This window comes from Rhinatrema bivittatum, chromosome 18 (genome assembly GCF_901001135.1).
Source record: "Rhinatrema bivittatum chromosome 18, aRhiBiv1.1, whole genome shotgun sequence".
NCBI classification, from domain to species: Eukaryota; Metazoa; Chordata; class Amphibia; order Gymnophiona; family Rhinatrematidae; genus Rhinatrema; species Rhinatrema bivittatum.
Window position 1 is genome coordinate 48329360 of NC_042632.1, and position 19355 is coordinate 48348714.

Below are 19355 nucleotides of genomic sequence, written 5' to 3' on the forward strand. Positions count from 1 at the left end.
TGTAAACCGACATGATGCGATTTTTATCGCGAATGCCGGTATAGAAAAACTTAAAATAAATAAATAAATAAAATAAATGAAGTCACTTTAAATACACATATGGTGAAACGCAATAAAATGAGGGAAAGATGGGGTGGGCTGAGGGATGAGTGGGACTGATACATAAAGGTGCGAAAGTTACAGCGGGGGTAAGGAGAATAATATATTAAGAACGCATCGCTATCAGGTTCATATACAAAAAGTGTACTTAATAGCTTATTATGTATACAAAAAGCTTAAAGGTCTGTGTGCATAAGTTATACATCCAGGCAAGAGATGACAACGGAGGAAAGAGAGCAATGCATTTAAGAACGAATCGATTAAGACTCTGGCTCACGGGTAGAAAAGGGGCTAGAGAAAGGTAAAGGTTGAGGGGTTTGATCAATAAAGTTGAGCGGGCTCTGAGTCGGTCATCTGGATAGTGGTTGGATGTGGTGTGATAGGACTATAGAGGGGTGAGTACCAAGAAATTAAAGTAGTCCTTAGGAGGGACCGGGGGGACCTCTGTGATCAATTATCTCTCTGAAAAGGGAGTTTACTCATAACAACATACAGTTTATAAAATATAATCATGATTGAGTAGGTCAGCATTAGGGATCAATCCACTACTCACTAGGGAGAGTGATAGGCCATATCACATAGCTGAAAATAAAGCAATACAATACATTTCCCTGTCTAAAGCATTTAGTGTACAATAAACCACATCCCATAATTTAAAAACATTCTCAATAACATCAAATCAATATACAATAAAACTCCAATATAATATCGTAAACCACTACAGTCTTTTGGAGAGTGCAGTCTATAAATGATTTTAAATAAATAATCCCTTTTGTTAATCTCTAGCCAAAGAATCCAATCCACTACCTTATATAAGGGTAGAAATGTTCACCTATCCCAGCCTGACTAAATACTCCTCATCTCCTCCAGATTTGTTTTTCTTAATTATCGGGGGGAAATTGGGGAAAATTGACAGTTGACTTTGGGGTGGCAACAAGACAGCCTGAAATGATTGGAGATCGTGTCTATATCAGTCCAGTAAAAGGCTTGGATTAGAGAAGTTTAGGAGTGCTGGTTTTGATTATTTGGTGCATGTCTCTTGAATGTTTCTCACTTGCACATGGCTGAAAATATCCACCTTGGCATTCTAACTGCATCTATTTTGGTTTGTAAAAGCCATCAACCGATTTATTTTGGCAACTTTGAGACCAGCACTTCCTAAAGTTTAGACTGCTCTTTGAATTGGCAAAATCTAGCAATACTTTTGAATTACTAATTTCCCATGCATAAAATAATGTACATACGTTGCCATATTCTGAGGCCTGTGCTTATGATCTCAGGCCAGATTTTATGGTGCTACTGTTTGCATTATTTCTGCAGAAATAACAGTATACAGAAATTGGAAATAACATTTTTGTAGAAAGCGGTTACATGCTAGGTAAAAACCTATTTCCCCCAGCCTAACTGAACTGTATTTTCTGAATACTTAGCGCCAAATTACTTATCTGGCTAAATGGCGTGTTTTTACGTATTCAGCCATGGTCAGTGACTGCCACTTAGCCGGATAAATACTTGATCCGGTTAAGTGGTGGGAGAGGAAGGGACATAATAGGGAGGAGTTGAGTTAACCAGATAACTCGGATTGGTCCGTAGACCTGTCCTAAAATTAGTCGAATAAACTTATCCAGCAAACTTTTAAGATAGCCGGATATATTCAAAAGGCATGGCTGCGCTAGTGAATATATAGGCAAACATCCAGATAACTTAATCTGCCCACCTAGCCATGGCTTAACATGGACCTCTGTTTTTTTTTTACAGCTGACTTAGGAGGCATTCATTTATCACTTTGCAGAAATTGGTTAAATAGACCAAAATAGATCACCTTTGAACTATTTGAATATATATATTATTTCATGACCCTGCTATGGACAAAAATTTAAATAAGTAAACCAGGGCAAATGCTCATATTTGGTAGTTGGTATATGAAGAACTGATTCATCCAATGCCCCCTTACAATCATGGATTTTCATTTTGTATGAGCCTTATAAATTTGCACTTTTTGATAATTTTTTTGCGATTCAAAACTTCAATCATGAAACAGTCCAACTTATCTAGGAAAATGCAGTGGGACGTTTGTATAATGTCCAGCTTCTTGAAATACTTGACATGGTCCGCGTTGCAAGAACAGTATCTTTGTTGAGGTAATTGGCCATCTTGGCCACTGCACTTGTTGGTGGCTGATTACCCCTCCTTGGAAGGCAGTCTTTGAATTTGTTGTTCATTGTCTTCAGTCTTTGTTGTGAAAAAGGTTCTCCCCAGTACAGCTAGAGGATTGTTTCTTTTGTGGTGCGATCCCCTTGGACAAGTACTCGACTCTGCTGAAGCCCTTGCATGCATGAATTCTCTGAAGCTCAGCGCACACTATTTTGCCTCTGTGTTTGGTCATCAGTCTCTTGGATTTTGGTCATCAGTCTCTTGGATTTTTTGACCTGCCTCACTATGGTGAGGCAGGTCAATCTGGTAGATTGCTGATTGCTTCCAAGGTGCCCCTTGTGTGGATTAACGTGTAGATGTTTCTTGGTATCCATGCAATTCAAATCCTTTTACACCTCTGCTTTTAAATATAAACAATACATGATACCAAGTAACAGTATAAAAATAAATGGAAGACTTTTTATAGCACAGATTGCAAGAGAATACAGATATTTTATAATTAACCCTTTAAATCTACTCTTCTAAAGCTGTTGAGATGGGATGGAGTAAAATGGCTAAATATTTGTTCAGGTGCCTGGTTGATGTAGGGCAGTAGTTCTTCAATCTGGTTTTCAAGAGACTCCCACAACAGGTCTGATTTTGTGGATAAACAAAAATGTATTTGCTCTAACATTGTATTTATTTATCTCTATTTTTATATTCCACTTTTCAGGCACTTCAAAGTGGATTACGTTCAGGCCCTGTAGGTATTTCCCTGTCCCCAGAGGGCTCCCAATCTGACCCCTAAATTCATCAAAATGCTATAACGACGCATGGATAACATCCGTGGAACGAAAAAGGGTCATGTTGCTTTGCATAGGTAGTGTATTGAGGGATGCGATAAAGTTTTCGCACTCCCCACGTTACTTCTCTTTCGTAGATAGAGAGACTATAAGGCCTTCATAGTAAACTATTTATCTCTCTATAGGAGGGCCAGCTATAGCTCGAGCGAAGTGTTGGTGGTGGTTTAGGGGCCAGTTTTACATGCAGAGTGAGATGTATGAACTGCACAGTACACCTTAGAGAAGATTTGAAGTCATTTGGAGTGGTGAAAGAAACATAAAGATGAGATTTCTATTATGTTATCTCGCCTTAGCTTGCTGGTACCCTGTTATAGAGTCCATCATGCGGTAACACAATTACTGTATGCGTAAATGCATTTTGATGAATGACCCTGTAACGTTGTACCTGAGGCAATGGAGGGTAAAATGACTTGCCTAAGGTCATAAGGAGCGACAGTGGCACTTGAACTCTAGTCTTCCCGAATCGTAGCCCACTGTTCTAACGACTAGGCTGCTCCTCCACTCCACATCTATGCTAATTTGCATGTCTAAATTTTCAGTGTGGATATCCTGAAATGGGGCCTGATTTTAAGATTATGGTACTCAGAGGTAGAGAACTGGGGATGGGGGAATTTCACCCCCAGATATTAAAAAAAAAAAAAAAAAAAAAAAGCAGTGGGGGCATTCCCAGTGTGTGTGTCTTCACAATGTAGTTCCAATGTTGCTTATTTCTAAATCCAGGCCTAATTCTGAAACCCAGACCAGTTGGGAGGATCTTGAGAACTGGATAGCAACTTAACCCTAAGGAGCTGCAATGTGTGACTGGCCAGGTCCAACACACAAATCCCTCCAATGCAAATGATATATGTTGCATAAAGGTCTAAATTTGGCTCTTAATAGAGTCCAAATAATGAGTAAAAATGGGCAACTGGACCTTTTAAAATTCATGTGGATTGGCCACTGTTGGAGACAGGATGCTGGGGTTGATGGACCTTTGGTCTTATGAACATGCTACACTTTACTTGGGGTTGATCCCCATAAAGAAAATAACTGAATTATCATCTCCATGTTATGCTGCAGGATAGGATAATCATTCATTTGAGAGCTAGGAGCACCCTGAAAGAAATGGAGAGGCCTACGTTTTTGATGTGTTCATCTAAAGCTTTCTCCATTCCCCCCCACCCCAAAAAGAAAACCAAAATAACTTAACGGCAGAAATGTGGCCAAGCAGAACGCAGATTCAACCTAGTAACATAATAATGGCAGAAAAAGATCAAATGGTCCATCCAGTCTGCCTGGTAAGCTTAATGTAGCAGCTGCCACTCAGTGCAGGCTACCTTCATGTTTCTCTTAAGGATAGTAACTGCCGCTCTGTGCAGTTGTCCCCAAGACTTATGATAACTCATAAACATTTCAGTGTAACATTTTTTTTTACTGGGTGATGAGCGTCCTTGAAAATTCAGACAGTGCTGCTTGAACGTGCTTTTGCTTGTGGACTTGGCCATAGAAGCCGCCCTGTGCGTTTCCCCTTATGCCGGAGTATCAGTACCCCAGACCGTAGATGTTGGGTGCCCTCTTGGTGGTTGTCTGAATTCAGTTCCCCCTTCCGTCTAAGAGGGATGCAATGTTGCAGTTGCATTAAAAGCCTCAAGGCTTCTTGGTTAAGGGTATAACATATCTTTTTGGGAATAAACTATGCTTGTATGAATAGTTTTCAGATGCCTTCAGTGTGTTAAGTAGTATTAATTTTTATCACCTCCCTCTATATTGTTTCCAATATATTTAATTAGCAGAGGGAAAGTGACATCTTTTCTATATAATTGCTACTTGAATAATTATCAGAATTACTTAGTGGCTTCCTCCAACTTGTTTTTAATTACAAGGTCTATTGCTTTGTTAAATTATTAACATGGAAAATCACTTATCTTGGCATTTTCATATCTTTCTATGAAAATTAAAATCCGAAGGTCATGTTAGCCTTACTGAGAAGCATTCTTAGTTTTAATTAACACACATTGGAGAAAGTAATAGGGTTGCCATATGTTGGTCCACTCGAATGCACGGAAAGAGAGAGGGATACAACTTTTTAGAAAATTATGTAAGGCAGAGGTGACTAAGAGGGCAATTTTCAAAAGGTTGTACCTGCCCCTCTTTGCTTGCAGGCCTGTGTAAGCTGCCCTCTCCTATGCATTTTTTTAAACTAGCTTCTGGGAGCTGTCCCTCCTTCCTGAGGCTGGTTTTGTTTTTGACCTGATGAGAGGGTCAGTGGAAGAGAATTGGGCATCCTAGGGGGAACCTTTAGTCATGCACTCCTCATCCTAGGATATCTATTGGCAGCAGCTCCAGCATATAGTGCTCCCTTCTTTGGCAGTATAGATTCTCCCAACCCAAAATATTGGTGTTCTAGGTGACTGCCTGGTTTGCCTAATTGAAGTACGGGCCCTGTATAGCTCTTGAAAGCTCTAGTACAAGAAATGTATTAGTCTAACATAAAGGTCTCGCCTTACATACTTATGTTATTTTATTGAGTTTTATTTCCATGCATCCAGATGTAATTTAAATGTGTATTAATCTTAATAAAAATCCATAAAATAGTACTGAAGATGGCAATACTGTACGAAGAAGAAGGGGTGGTTGGAGAGCAAAAGTCAAAGGGCCTGTGCCCAGACTAATGGGCGTAGTATGTTACTATTACAGTCAAAACCTATGCAGTGATTCAATGACTTGAATGCAGTGGTGGATATAAATCCTGGAAACTCGTAGGTAGAATCTGAAATAAAGGTTTAAGCCTACGCAGATGTGAGCATTTAAAAAAAAATAAAAATTTTTTCCATGTTTGATACAGTCTGGGGAATTGGTTCTGCCCTGACAATGGGGCCTATGAGTTACCGATTGGAAAAGGAGTTTATCTTGATAAGGCAGCTTTTCCTTTGACGCTGAAGAATTCCCCGCCCGGGAAATGCACAGATGAGAACTTAATATTTGAAAATTCAACTGCAGGGATTATCGAAACCTAAAGGTGCTGACCTTGACTCCAGTGCCTGATTTTAACCATGCCTGATCACTGGATAAGTTACACATAGATGAGCTAATTGTACAGTCCTGTAAAGTGGCAGCTCGCAAATGTGATGCTAAATCATACTAAGATTATTCACGCTACATTAAAGTGAGAGATTCTTGCAGTGATTGTGATTATGCATGCAGTAAACGTCCTTTATAGCCTTATTTATCTTCATCTCTTATCGTTATCACATTTTTATTGCTTTCAAAAACACCGGTACAGCAAAGCAAAGAACACAGAGTTTGGGGAATCAGCTCCTTTGAGAGAGAGAGAGAGGGAGCAGGTGAATGGATTCTGCTTTCACATTCACATAAAAATGCATTGCAGAAGGTGCTTGCATTTAATTTTGTTTTCTTTTCTCAGCTGGATGATCAAAGCCACAGTTAACAACATCCACTAGTCCGGTGCTGTCTGTTATTGGCCATGAAAAATTTATAGGCGAGTCATGAAATGAAATACAGGATCGCTCAGCGAAATCACAGGTGCAAAACAAGTTAGTCTGAAATTAATTAAATGGTTAATGTAGCTAAACACAGCATCACATTCTTAGTGTTAAATCTGCAGAAATAATAGTTTTCTGGTTTGGAAGCAATAGAATTTTCTTGCACGTCCAACCTCAAATAGCTCAGGTTTGGTATTGGGGCGGATTTTAAAAGGCCTGCGCATGTAAAGCCCGGGGTTTACGTGCGTGTGGCCGAGGCCTGCGCGTGCTGCGTGAATTTTCAAAGGTGCCCGGCTACGGGTGTAAACTCCGGAATGCGCGCAAGGGCCGGGCCTCCTCAAAGGGGCGGGCCAGGACGGCGCCGTTGTACGCTGTCCCAGTGACTCGTGCGTGCCGGCGGCTTATTTCAGCTCCAGGCCTTGAAGTAAGTTGTGAAGCAAAAAAAAAAAAAAAAAGATCGGTAGGGCTTTCCGTTCCCGTTCCCCCCCGTTCCCTCCCTGCGGACTGGGAGGGAACGGGGGGAAAGCCCGATTGCGTCGCCGTGCGGAAGTTGCAAAAGTTGACACCCCTCCCCCTTGCGCGTGCCGCCCACATGTAGGCGCGGCCACCCGATTTTATAACATGCGTGTGCGTGTTGGAAAATCTACCCCATTGTCTTCCACTCCCGTAGGGCTGCAACAGAAGGGAAAGCCTTCAGGCCCAGGGCTCCTTCAGTCTCCCAGCAGAGTTTCCTGGCTGGAGTATTTTCTCTTGAGCGGAGTTGGCATGCTGTTTTTATTAGCAGGGCTCATTCCTGGGGGCGAGTTTGGGATGTGTAACAGGCCAGCATGCTGCAAACAGTGGCAGGGTAGGGACGAGAAGGAGCCTAGGGGGAGGGTAATGTTCGAAGGGACATGAGCCTTTAGAAAAGTGCCCGACCAATAACGCGCATAGAATTATGCCCATGCGCGCTGCCCCTGCGAGTGCGTTTGTGCGCATGGTGAGGAGAGGTGGTCCAGGGATGGGGTCGGGACTTACACGCTTACTTTTTTTTTTTTTTTTTTAAATAAAAATGCTGCAGATTGGGAAAAGCTAGGCGCACCATCTTGATGAAATTGTGCGCATATGATTTTGACGGAATTTTCAAAGCTTCTGAATTGACTTTGAAAATCGGTTGAACTTGGGGGGTGTAGCAGCCCTCAAATTTATGCAGCCTGTTTTAAAATGACTCCTATAATACCGGGACGTTAGGGGAGCCCGAGATACTGGGGGTGCCCCTCTGATTTTCGCATACCACCTGGGCAGGCTAGGAATGAAATAAGTTGAGGAGCTGGAGCCACCTGATGACTTCTTAGGAGCTAGATCAAGGCGGAAGAACTCAGCTGGGGGTCACAGAGGGGATTTGAGGAGGCTGCCCAATGGGTCAGAGTTCAGTCGTCATTGTCTGCTGCCTGTTTTCATGAGGCCGGGCAAGGGAACACACAAGCAATATGCAATGAAAGAGCCATGGCAGATAGCATATGTAAGTCAGATCCATACATTTTGGGCTGTGCAAAGCATGATCTGCTGCAGACTTGACAAACAAATGTATGCAAACCCCCCTCTCTCTTCCATTATGTTGGTTGATGAAGAGCTGTTCCCTCCATAAAGGGGTAGAATACATCCTCAGCTGGCAAGACACAACCTTCTGTTTCTCCGAGGAAGCATCATTCCATTTTTCTAATGCTAGAGTGGCCTGATCGCTCAGATAGGCTCCAACTAGGTCAAGGTAGCAGTGGAAAATTAAGGGCCTGTTTTGTACGTGCCCTGCCGTCTTCGGTAGAAAAGTTCCTGAACAATAGGGCCACAAAGCAACGTTGCAACAGGCCACCTCACAAATACTCCAAGTGAATTGTCAAAGGAGCTTTGCATGTAAATTTAATGTACTATCGCAGCAATTTTCAAAAGCCTTTTACCAGCATTAGGTGCATTTAATGTGGGTAGAACCTAATGCCAACTCAATGGCATGGATTGTAGCAGTTTTCAAAAGCCCACTTACAGGGGTAAAGCGCATTTACAGATGTGGTGCCCAGTTTTAAGCATGTTAAATGCTTTTGAAAATCAGGCCCTTGCTATCTAAAATCTTCAACAGCTACTGGCGCACTGCATGAGCTCCCTGGGATACTGCACCTGCACCCCCTTCTCTTTCTTCCTTCGAATGCATCTCTTCAGCCTCCATAGCTTGCTCCTCTAGCTATGGAAGATGGTGAGAGGGGCAAATGGGCAATGTGCAGCACCCAGTGGGCTCTTTGCTGGCATTCATTGGCATAGGAGCATTGGAAGCCTAAAGGTGCAGTCAGGGATTTGGTTGCACGCTGGGACTTATTCTAATTCCCCTGTTTCAAAGACTGGAGGCTGTAGCAATTGTTATTATCCATTTCTTCTGAATGATCATCCTCCTTTTGCTCAAATAAGCTCACTTTCCTAAGTACCTGGAACCCTGATGTACTGAATCAAAGTGTGTGCGTGGCTATTTATGTAGGGAATGAGCTCCTGGGTTCCAGCCCCCAGGTATAATCCCAGTAATTGTGGGTATTTATATTGGGTAAGCCCCCGAGTAAGTCCCTGTGTGCACGCAGGCGATAAGCCCCTGTATAGATCTTAGTGAGATTAGCCCCCCCACGTCAGAGCCCCTGGGCAGAATTCCTGCGAGCACGGGTCTGAACCCAGAACAGCGGCCAGGTCCCAAGGTCGGATCCTCGACCTGGACCCAGGCCCTTGACTCAGACCCAGGTCTAGTGCCGTGGCCCAACCTGGAGGCTGGATCTCAATGCCAGGGCCTTAGGCCGCACCCAGGCCTCGGAGCTCCGATGAAGCGGCGCTCTTCTGCCTTCATAAACTGACGCTGTGCCGGGGGGGGGGGGGGGGGGGGGTCGCTCCAGAGTTAACTCATTCTGCCATTTTGATGGGTGGCATTGCAAGTAAAGAGGGAACTGGGTGGATCCTGGCCCTGCCATTTTGATGGGTGGCATTGCAAGTAAAGAGGGATCTGGGTGGATCCTGGCCCTGGCATTTTGATGGGTGGCATTGCAAGTAAAGAGGGATCTGGGTGGATCCTGGCCCTGGCATTTTGATGGGTGGCATTGCAAGTAAGAGGGATCTGGGTGGATCCTGGCCCTGGCATTTTGATGGGTGGCATTGCAAGTAAAGAGGGATCTGGGTGGATCCTGGCCCTGGCATTTTGATGGGTGGCATTGCAAGTAAAGAGGGATCTGGGTGGATCCTGGCCCTGGCATTTTGATGTGTGGCATTGCAAGTAAGAGGGATCTGGGTGGATCCTGGCCCTGGCATTTTGATGTGTGGCATTGCAAGTAAGAGGGATCTGGGTGGATCCTGGCCCTGGCATTTTGATGGGTGGCATTGCAAGTAAAGAGGGATCTGGGTGGATCCTGGCCCTGGCATTTTGATGGGTGGCATTGCAAGTAAAGAGGGATCTGGGTGGATCCTGGCCCTGCCATTTTGATGTGTGGCATTGCAAGTAAAGAGGGAACTGGGTGGATCCTGGCCCTGGCATTTTGATGGGTGGCATTGCAAGTAAGAGGGATCTGGGTGGATCCTGGCCCTGCCATTTTGATGGGTGGCATTGCAAGTAAAGAGGGATCTGGGTGGATCCTGGCCCTGGCATTTTGATGGGTGGCATTGCAAGTAAAGAGGGATCTGGGTGGATCCTGGCCCTGGCATTTTGATGGGTGGCATTGCAAGTAAAGAGGGATCTGGGTGGATCCTGGCCCTGGCATTTTGATGCGTGGCATTGCAAGTAAGAGGGATCTGGGTGGATCCTGGCCCTGGCATTTTGATGTGTGGCATTGCAAGTAAGAGGGATCTGGGTGGATCCTGGCCCTGGCATTTTGATGGGTGGCATTGCAAGTAAAGAGGGATCTGGGTGGATCCTGGCCCTGGCATTTTGATGGGTGGTATTGCAAGTAAAGAGGGATCTGGGTGGATCCTGGCCCTGGCATTTTGATGGGTGGGTGGTAGATCCCATTTTTTTTTTCAGGTTTTGAGTTGATTTTTCACACGAATGAAACAAATCAAACATTCCACAAACCGAAATTCGTGGGGGAAACCCCCCCCCCCTCAAAACAAACCAAAAATGAAAACCAATTCAATTTTACCTGCAAATTAACCCATTGCTCTAGGACTTCTTTTCCACCGACAAATATTTGCTTCTAGTACATTATTTATACCTTTGAGGTATCTGAATGTCTCTGTCGTGCCCCTCCTCCTGCTGAGATCTCGGTGGAATATAAATTGTTTAAATAAATAAATACATACATACACACATACTTAGGTCCTTAAGTCTCACTTGGAAGGCTTATGGTAAAGACTTTGTACTACCTTCCAAGATTTATTTTTTGAGCAATGTATACAGATAATCTTGGGATTTAAAAAAGTACTTCCAGATGTAGTCTATTTCCTCTTCCCTCAAATATTCAGCAGAGGGCAGTGTGATTACACCGCAGAATGAGAGGACAAAACCCTTGTCACGGTGCAGCTTGAAGAAACCGTGCTGGAATTCTTTTAAAAGTTGTTTGAGCTCCATGGAAAATCTAGCGGTGGATCCCCGATGTAGGAAAAGTTTTCATTGGCCAATGACAGTAACGGCTAGTAAGCGGTGATAGATAGGGCTCAATATCTCAAAGGTTTATGCGCCTTTCACCTGGCTTTCTTGAGTTAACTGAAAATAGAGTGAAGCTGCCTACCTCAGCCTCAACCATGTCGGGGGATTTTTAATTATCAGAAAAGCATGCATGCGCTTTCATAACGCACGTATTTTTGGCCACGTAGAAAAGTGGTATTCAAGGGGATGTTTCGGAAACACGTTTGCCAGCTGTGCGGGTGGAACTTGTTAAGAACGATGCAAGGGCCTAGGTTGGTAATGCTGCTAACGTGCAACAAGATTCAAACCTTCTTGAACCGTAAGTAAAGGCGAGGATAAATGGCTTTACAGTTTTAATAAATTTGATAAATAGGTTGCATGCTAATTATTTACTGTAAGGCATAAACTGGGGATCTAAGTTGATGACTTTGTAAAACACATGGATGAGTTTTGGCAGTAGACGATCACCAGATTAATGCAGCAATCTACAATTTAGAGAATTTGGCTGTGCTAAGGGGATTATTTTCCAATATCACGCATAAGTTAGCTGGGAAATAGGTACTTAAATTACACCAGTTTTAAATGGATTACATGCATACGTCTGCTTTGAAAATGACCCTATTAAAACCTATCTGTACATATTTAGACTTGCTAAAATGTCACATATTGTAACACCCCTTATCTCTCCAGTGGTGCCCCCTGACCATAGGCTCCTCCAAAATATCCCTTGGTACTGTGCTGCATCCAGAGGCTCTGACTAGGAAGTAGACCGCAGCTCCTGAGCCTTTATAGCCCCTGCATTCAGGATTTCCTGTGCACGACGGCTGATGACATCACCACTCTCCCTGATACATGGGTGTTCAGTGCAGTGAGCCAGAGCCTCTGCAACAGGTCCTTCTGGATATCTCTGCCTCGGTGTTGCCTTTGCTCCTGATCCTGACTCCTGACCCTGCTGGTCTCCTTGCCTGTTTTCTGCTTCCTGCCTCTGCTCTGGTCTTGCCTTTTGCCTGCGCTGCTTATTCTTGCCTTCAGATTGCCCTCTTGTTGCTGAACCAGCCTGACCTTTGATGTTGCTTTGCCTGAAATCTGCCCAGCCACGACCTCGGCCCAATGGCCTCTGCCCCCTCATCCCTGCCTAGTTTCTTTTTGCCCCGACTGCAGCCTGCAACATCTCAGCTGCTGCCTGTCAGAGCCTGGCCTGTGCTTGCACAAACCAGTCTGCACCAGTCCGACAGTGGCCCAAGGGCTCAGCTCCCTAAAGCATAACACAACGATTTCTTGGGGAAATTGTATTTATTTTTATTTTATTTAAACTTATTTATAGACCGCACCCTCCAGAGTTTGGGGTGGTTTACAAAAGTACATTAATAAGCAACAAGAAGAAAAAACAAGATGAAGTAGGAAAACATAAGAATAAATAAACTAAAACTAACATAATAAAAGTATCGATATAAAATAAAACACACCATAAAATAGAAGCAACAACAAAACTAAAACAAATATGTGACCATGACTGGGATTTGAAGGCTTGTCTAAAGAGAGAATATTTCAGCGCTTTCTTAAATTCTTTTGGATGGGAAAGCTGCTTTAGTGGGTGGGGAATGGAATTCCATGTTGTGGGTCTTGCAATCGAAAATGAACGTTTGCGAGTAACTGCTAGTCTAGTGGAGCTTGGAGATGGCACCTGAAGAAGTAATTGATTTTGTGATGCAATGTAGAAGAGAGCCAACAATTTTTACTCGTGTGCTTTTAAAATAGAAAAGTACGTGAGCCAAGTGGAAGCTTCTCCCCAGCCCCGCCCCGCCCCCTTCCGTTAAGTCCCGGTAAACTAATGCACGAACAGGACACAGGCACCCGCGTGTACCTAAAGAGCTTTCGTCCAGGTGATGATGCCACCCTAGGGGGCAGGACTCCCATCTCCGCATTGTCTCCCACCTCTCTCCGTCTGAGCCAGGGCCAGATTTACGGTTTCGCTGCCCGTAAGCAGGAGTGCCATGGTGGCGCCCCATTGAAACTGTGCTGGGCCTAAAGCAAGCGAAAGCGGGCTCCTCTTTAGCCTGGTTATTTGGCACCTTCAAATTTGGTGCTCTAGGCAATTGCCTATGTTGCCCGTGCCTAAATCCGGGCCTGATCTGACCTACGGTAATCTTTCCATCATAAGAGGAGGCCATAGGGACTTCATGGGATGTTGTTTAATACCTCTGAAAACTCAGAAGCCAAATACGCCCAGGGGAAGAGTCATTTTAGGATTTTTTTTTTTTTTTTTTACTTTACATAAAAACCCTCTCTGTATTGATACTTGCTGTGTGCACCCAATTTTGATTCTGCCACTTTACCTCTCTTCCCTGTATGTTGATGGCACACTATAAATACTAAATACCTGTATTAAAAGGGAAAAAAAAGAATCCCTACAAAAACAGCAAGCTGATATTTTGAGCTAAATCTCCAGTACAGCCTGTGGCTTTTGATGTGATTTAATATGCATCCTCAGTGCCCTAAAAAAATGTTTCCTCTCTCTCTATTATTGCATTTTTTTTCCATTGTCTACCACAGTCATAATGAAACCTGCTTCAAAAACTCCAACAGCCTTCAAAGTTATAATCATTCCTTCACTTGGGGTGTAGAGAAACTGTGATTATTTCCAACGAGATCTGAAGGTGAGGAGAGCCGATCTGGAAGCCCCAAGGTCAGATGAGATGACATTGTGGTTGAATTGCACATCACACCCGACTTGCTTGCGAATATTAAAACGAGCGCTAGTTTTCGATACACGTTGTTCCTGGCGTCTGCATGAGCATTTTTTTTTCTCTGTAGCTAAAATTTTGGAAGAGTACTTTTTTTTTCCCCCTGTAGCTAAAATTTAGGAGGAAGAGTCCGCGATTAACCAGGGCTGCTATTTTCTCCGATAAACAGAACAATAGCAAAGGCACCTGCTAAACATGGAAAGTACAGGTCTGTAACACGACGGCGGGATTGTCTGCACAGACCTCTGCCTTTGAACCATTTCACAGGAAATACGTTAGTCGATACAGTTTGTCAGCTTCTTGAGCATAATTGCTAATTTGCATGTGCCCAGAATAAGTGATGGGGGTCTTGGTGCCCGTAGGATTTCAGTTGTGCAGCAAGCGGACCAGGGGAGAGGGGCGCTGGAGCGATTCGGCCGTACTTGGCTACAGGAATCGGTTAGAGGAGAACTGAGTCACATGAAAAAGGGCAGACAGGTTTTCATTTTTCTAGCATGCTTTCGGAGACAGGTGAGAATGGCCTACAGAAAGCAAGACATATTGAAGAATTATATAGATATGAAGCTCAGAGATAAAGGTCGATAATAAAAAAAAAATGTAAGGTGACACCGTTGCATTGAACTCATTTGATGCATTTCTTGACTAGCTTTCGGAAGTTATACTCCCTTCATCGGGTCAGAACAAAATGAGCACATCCAAGCAAAAGGTGACATTGCCTGAACAAGGCAAGTGACTCTTGTATTCCCGTGGACTAACTTGGCAACTGCACTGCGCTATTTTATCTGTTGCTTTATCTGTGAATATAAAGGAGAGTGAACGAAGAATACCCAGTTTACACTTCATGAGTCTGCGCACGAATGCTTGTGGGCAACGGTCAGGAAGATCCTGTCAGCCTCTGGAGCACTGTTTCCCCAATCCTCTCCTGCAGGTACACCTAACCAGTTAGGTTTTCAGGATATTCATAATATGCAGGAGATACATTTGCATACATTGAAGACCCTGGGCGTGCAAATCTATCTCACACATATTCATTGTGGCAATCCTGAAAACCCAACTGGCTAGGTGTGCCTGCAAGAGAGGGCTGAGAAACGCTGCTTTGGAGGATTATTGAAAGCCTAAAAGATTGTGTATGTACGGTGTTATATTTGCCCAAATGGTTAACAGCTGTTAGGATGCTCACTGGAACAAGTATCAGAGACCATATAACACCGGTTTTGTTTTCATTACATTGGTTCCCCCATACAGTGGCGCAATCAATACAAAGTATCAGTAATGATTTATAACCTATTTACATAATTTAACCTCTCCTTGGGTCAGCGCAACATTAAAGATATACACACCCACATGCAGCCTTCGGTCCTCAGGTCAACAACTGTTAGACATCCCCACAACTCGGCAAGCACAGCTTGAGTGTCGGAGAGAGCGTGCCTTCTCCATAGCCTGCCCCATTCTCTGGGCTGCTTTACCGCTGCAAATCCGCAGCATTTCTGTCCCAAAGGAATTAAAAAAGTCCTTAAAGACCCATTTGTTCACGATTGCTTGTAAAAATCTCTTTACATTTTTATTAGATTTATGAATCACTTAATTCAAAGAAGGTCTAGGCGAGGAACATAGTAAAACATACATATTAATAAATAAAACTGATAACATATATTTAAAAAGCTAATAACAAGGACAAAGTAAAATAAATACAGAATAAAACAAACACAATGTAAGATAAACACAAAATAATAGGAATTCATGATAAAAACCTATGCAGTGATAAAATAAAATAAAACATAGCTTAAAAAATAAATTTTAAACAAAAATGTTTTAAGGAGAGCCTTGCAGATTTTCACTGAATCGCACTGACGAATCTCTGAAGGAGGAGAATTTCAGAATTCTGGGCCAGCCACAAAGATAGCGCATTCATGCGCGGTGTGTAAGCGCGTGACTCTGGGAGATGAACATTTAGGGGGCTTCGTTGAGAAGAGAGCAAAGGCCGAGATAGTTGATAAACGGTCAACATTGCGTTTGCCCATTTATCACGCGCTATGTTGCTAGTACGTTAACCTAAGCTACTCTTATTTATCTGTCAGAAGAATTAAATTAAGTTTTATTTTATTGTTTGTCATTTTATTGTGTATGCTTTATGCAATCCGCCCTGAACATTGGAAGGCATGAGCTGTAAATAAGTTTAAATGCAAATTTTAAATAGGGGAACAGTAAGAGGCTCACACACGGGTGTTTGCAGTGTCTCGCCTATTGCTCTTTCTTGGGGAGTGGATTTGCATGGTAAGCAGCAGAAGGACACAGGGTTCGGAAGTATTTTGGTTTTAGCAGTAGGGGATGGAAAAGCGGCACTAGGTGGGCATTACTGAAAATCTCAGCAGGCGATTTTCAGTAGCCCACACAGGTGGAAAGCAGGCACGTGCTTTGCTACCCATGGACTTTGTAGCTCATTTTCAAGGGGGACGGGGACGTGCCCTGGTAGCTTCCCTTCTAAAATTTGCTACAGACAAAAATGGCCGTATGCTTTGCGCCCAGTATTGCTGTAAACGCAAAAATCTACTTTCCCTGACTTACACCTCCCTCCTGCCCCCGCCTCTGAGAATGCCTCCTCTTAATCCAGCTACAGGCAGGCGCACTTTGAAAGCATCCTGCCGAGAGGGATCCTTTTCACCCAGGGGACTCGAGCTGGGTTAACCCCCTCAGTGTCTCGGCCAGATCCCTTTGGAATCCGCCCTCCCGCAGGCTGAGAATGAAAAAGCCTTGCTGCAGAGTCTCTGGGGCTTAGAGCTCTGATCGTTGTCAGCAATGGATTCCTGAACGTCAGGTATCTTAAATCCCCAATTTCATTCCAGGAGTTGATTTCAGGCTTTAATAACGTTATAGCCTGGAGCAGAACCTACTCATCCACATCTGTATCAGGCACCAGAAGGAGGCCACAAACTCATCTCGTCTTTGATTTTAGGAAAATTTAAAGCAATCCTTTTCCACAATAATAGCAAATACAATAAGCGTGGGCATGGGCGCTTTATTGCTTTGAGGCTTCTGAGAAATGGTTCGATTGCCTATGAAAACGTACATTTGTTGCTGAGGGAGGTAAAGCTGGTTGGGTGACACAGTTGGCATGTTGACTTTTTTTTTTGGGAAACGGAAACGACTGTTCCAGTAGAATCTTGTTGATGGTTTCTTACAGCCTTATTTGAATTTGTTAAAAAAAAAAAAAAAGGTGAGCTTTTGCAGTTTGCTTGGTACAGCTATGGAGTCAATACAACTAAAATTTGAGCATCGTTTTCCATTAACCCTCAAATAAGTTGTTACTGGCGATGTGCTAGAGGGGGCTCCCGAGAGAACCTTGTTAAAGTATTTTATGGACACAAGTGTTTCACAACACAGGAAAAGAACTCGTGAAGCGGCCTTTACAAAGGAATCGGTGGATATCTCAGGTTGTCACTGACCAAGTCTTCTCAGTGGGGGGTAGGTGGGAGGGGAAAGAGACACAGGCAAACGAAAAAAAGGGAGAAAATGAGTCATTTCTTTCCACTGATTTTCTCCCATTTTTTTTTTTGTTATAAGAAACAGCGATAAATTCTCGGAAAAAAGAAAATTAAAACTAAACACGAATGTCTCAAGGCATAGGGTGCTGCCTAGGGTGCCAAATCCCCAGGCTCAGAGAGAGAAGCCTGGCTGGCCCCCCCCGCTTCAAAGGGGCACCACTGCAGCAACTCTGCCAATGGACGCCAAAATCTTAAATCCAGCCCCTGGCTCAGAGCAGCAAACTGAGAACCAGGAAGGCCAGAGTTCCAATCCAGCTCCTTCTGACCTCGGGCAAGCCATTTCACCCTCCATTGCTCCAGATACAGACTTAGGAGAACATAAGAAATAGCCTGCACTTGCAGATATGCTGTTTTATAAGCCTTGAAAATGCGCACACATTTTCCATTTTATATGTACATTTTACTGGTGGAAGAAAAGGGGCGGAGTTCTGAAGCATGCACAAGTAGCTGCTGTTTTGTAAGAGATGTACACTTACACTTTACCAAACTTACTTGTACATTTTTACACCTAACAGACGTGCGCAACGGAAATCAGACTTTTCTGTTGTCTGCAATTTGTGGGTGGGTGGCCTGGGTGAACTGGTGAGGGTTCGGGATGAAGAGACAGATTGGAAATCGACTTGGTGAACTGGTGGAGGTATCAGTGAAATGGTGATTTCAAGTAAGCGTGCAAGTATTTTCAAAAAGGCATACACGTATGCTTTATAAAATATCTGCCTCTGTGTATAAATCAAGGCTATTATGCATCCATATTATAATTTTTGGGCCTAAAATAAACGCACACACTTTCAGAGTAGAACTACCTGATATTTTATAAACCGTTCAGCTCCTACTGTACAATTTATAAAATACTCTGCGCAACCACTTATGCACACAAATGCTGGATCACAAATAGGTTTGCAAGTTAGGCTCGTAGACTATCGAGTACATTTTTAAAATCCTACGCGTGCCAAAGCCATGAGATACGCACACAAGTCAGGCCAGCGCATGTCGCGTGGATTTTAAGAAGCGCGTGAGTATGCACACAAATCGAAAAGTTTAAAAAAGGGGCGGAGTGAGGGTGTGGTCTGGGCAGGAAGTGGGCATTCTGGGAAGTTGCCTTGAAATGTGTGCGTAAGTATTTATACACACGAGAGCGTGCCGGGATCCCCTACAGCGTAACTACTTCTGCTATGGTTGGCGTGGAAGTATTGAAATAAAAAAAACTAGGCGAGTCAGCAGGGTTTTAAGGGTCGGGGTAGAAGGGAGGCTAAATAACGGAGGAGGGGGTGTTTAGGGAGTCTGATCCATTAACTGGGAGAACTGGGAATGAACTGGGAAAAAAAGCTATTGCGTTGGCGTGCATTGTTTTTAAAATCCCCCCACTTATGCGGTAGAACCAGCATTTTTGCGCGTCCATATAAAATTGTGCGCACATGTATGCGCAGACAGCAGATTTTATACCATGCATGCATATACGTGTGCAAGTTATGAAATTGCCACGGCCATTCGCACGTACATGTACGTACGCGTGGCTGTTTAAAAGTTACCGGCTTAGAATAAGCCCATTGGGGCAGGGACATGCTTACTGTAACTGGACCAACAAAAAAGATATGGTGGTACATAAGTTTGGAGCCCATACAGGTCCCTTCTTCAGATGGAACCGATGGGTTGCAAGAAGGAAGATTTTATATCTAGAGGATGTCATGGGGAGGGAATTCCCACAATATAAGTATAATGAGGTGTCCAGTAAAGAAAGAATAATCAATTAGAGACCATTAGCAGAAGCTCAGCAGTAGAACCAGCAAGGTGACATGAAAAAAAGAAATATCCCACAGAGACAGGGACAAAGAAGACAGAAAAAAAATAGACCTGTAGTAGGACATTGCCTAGGT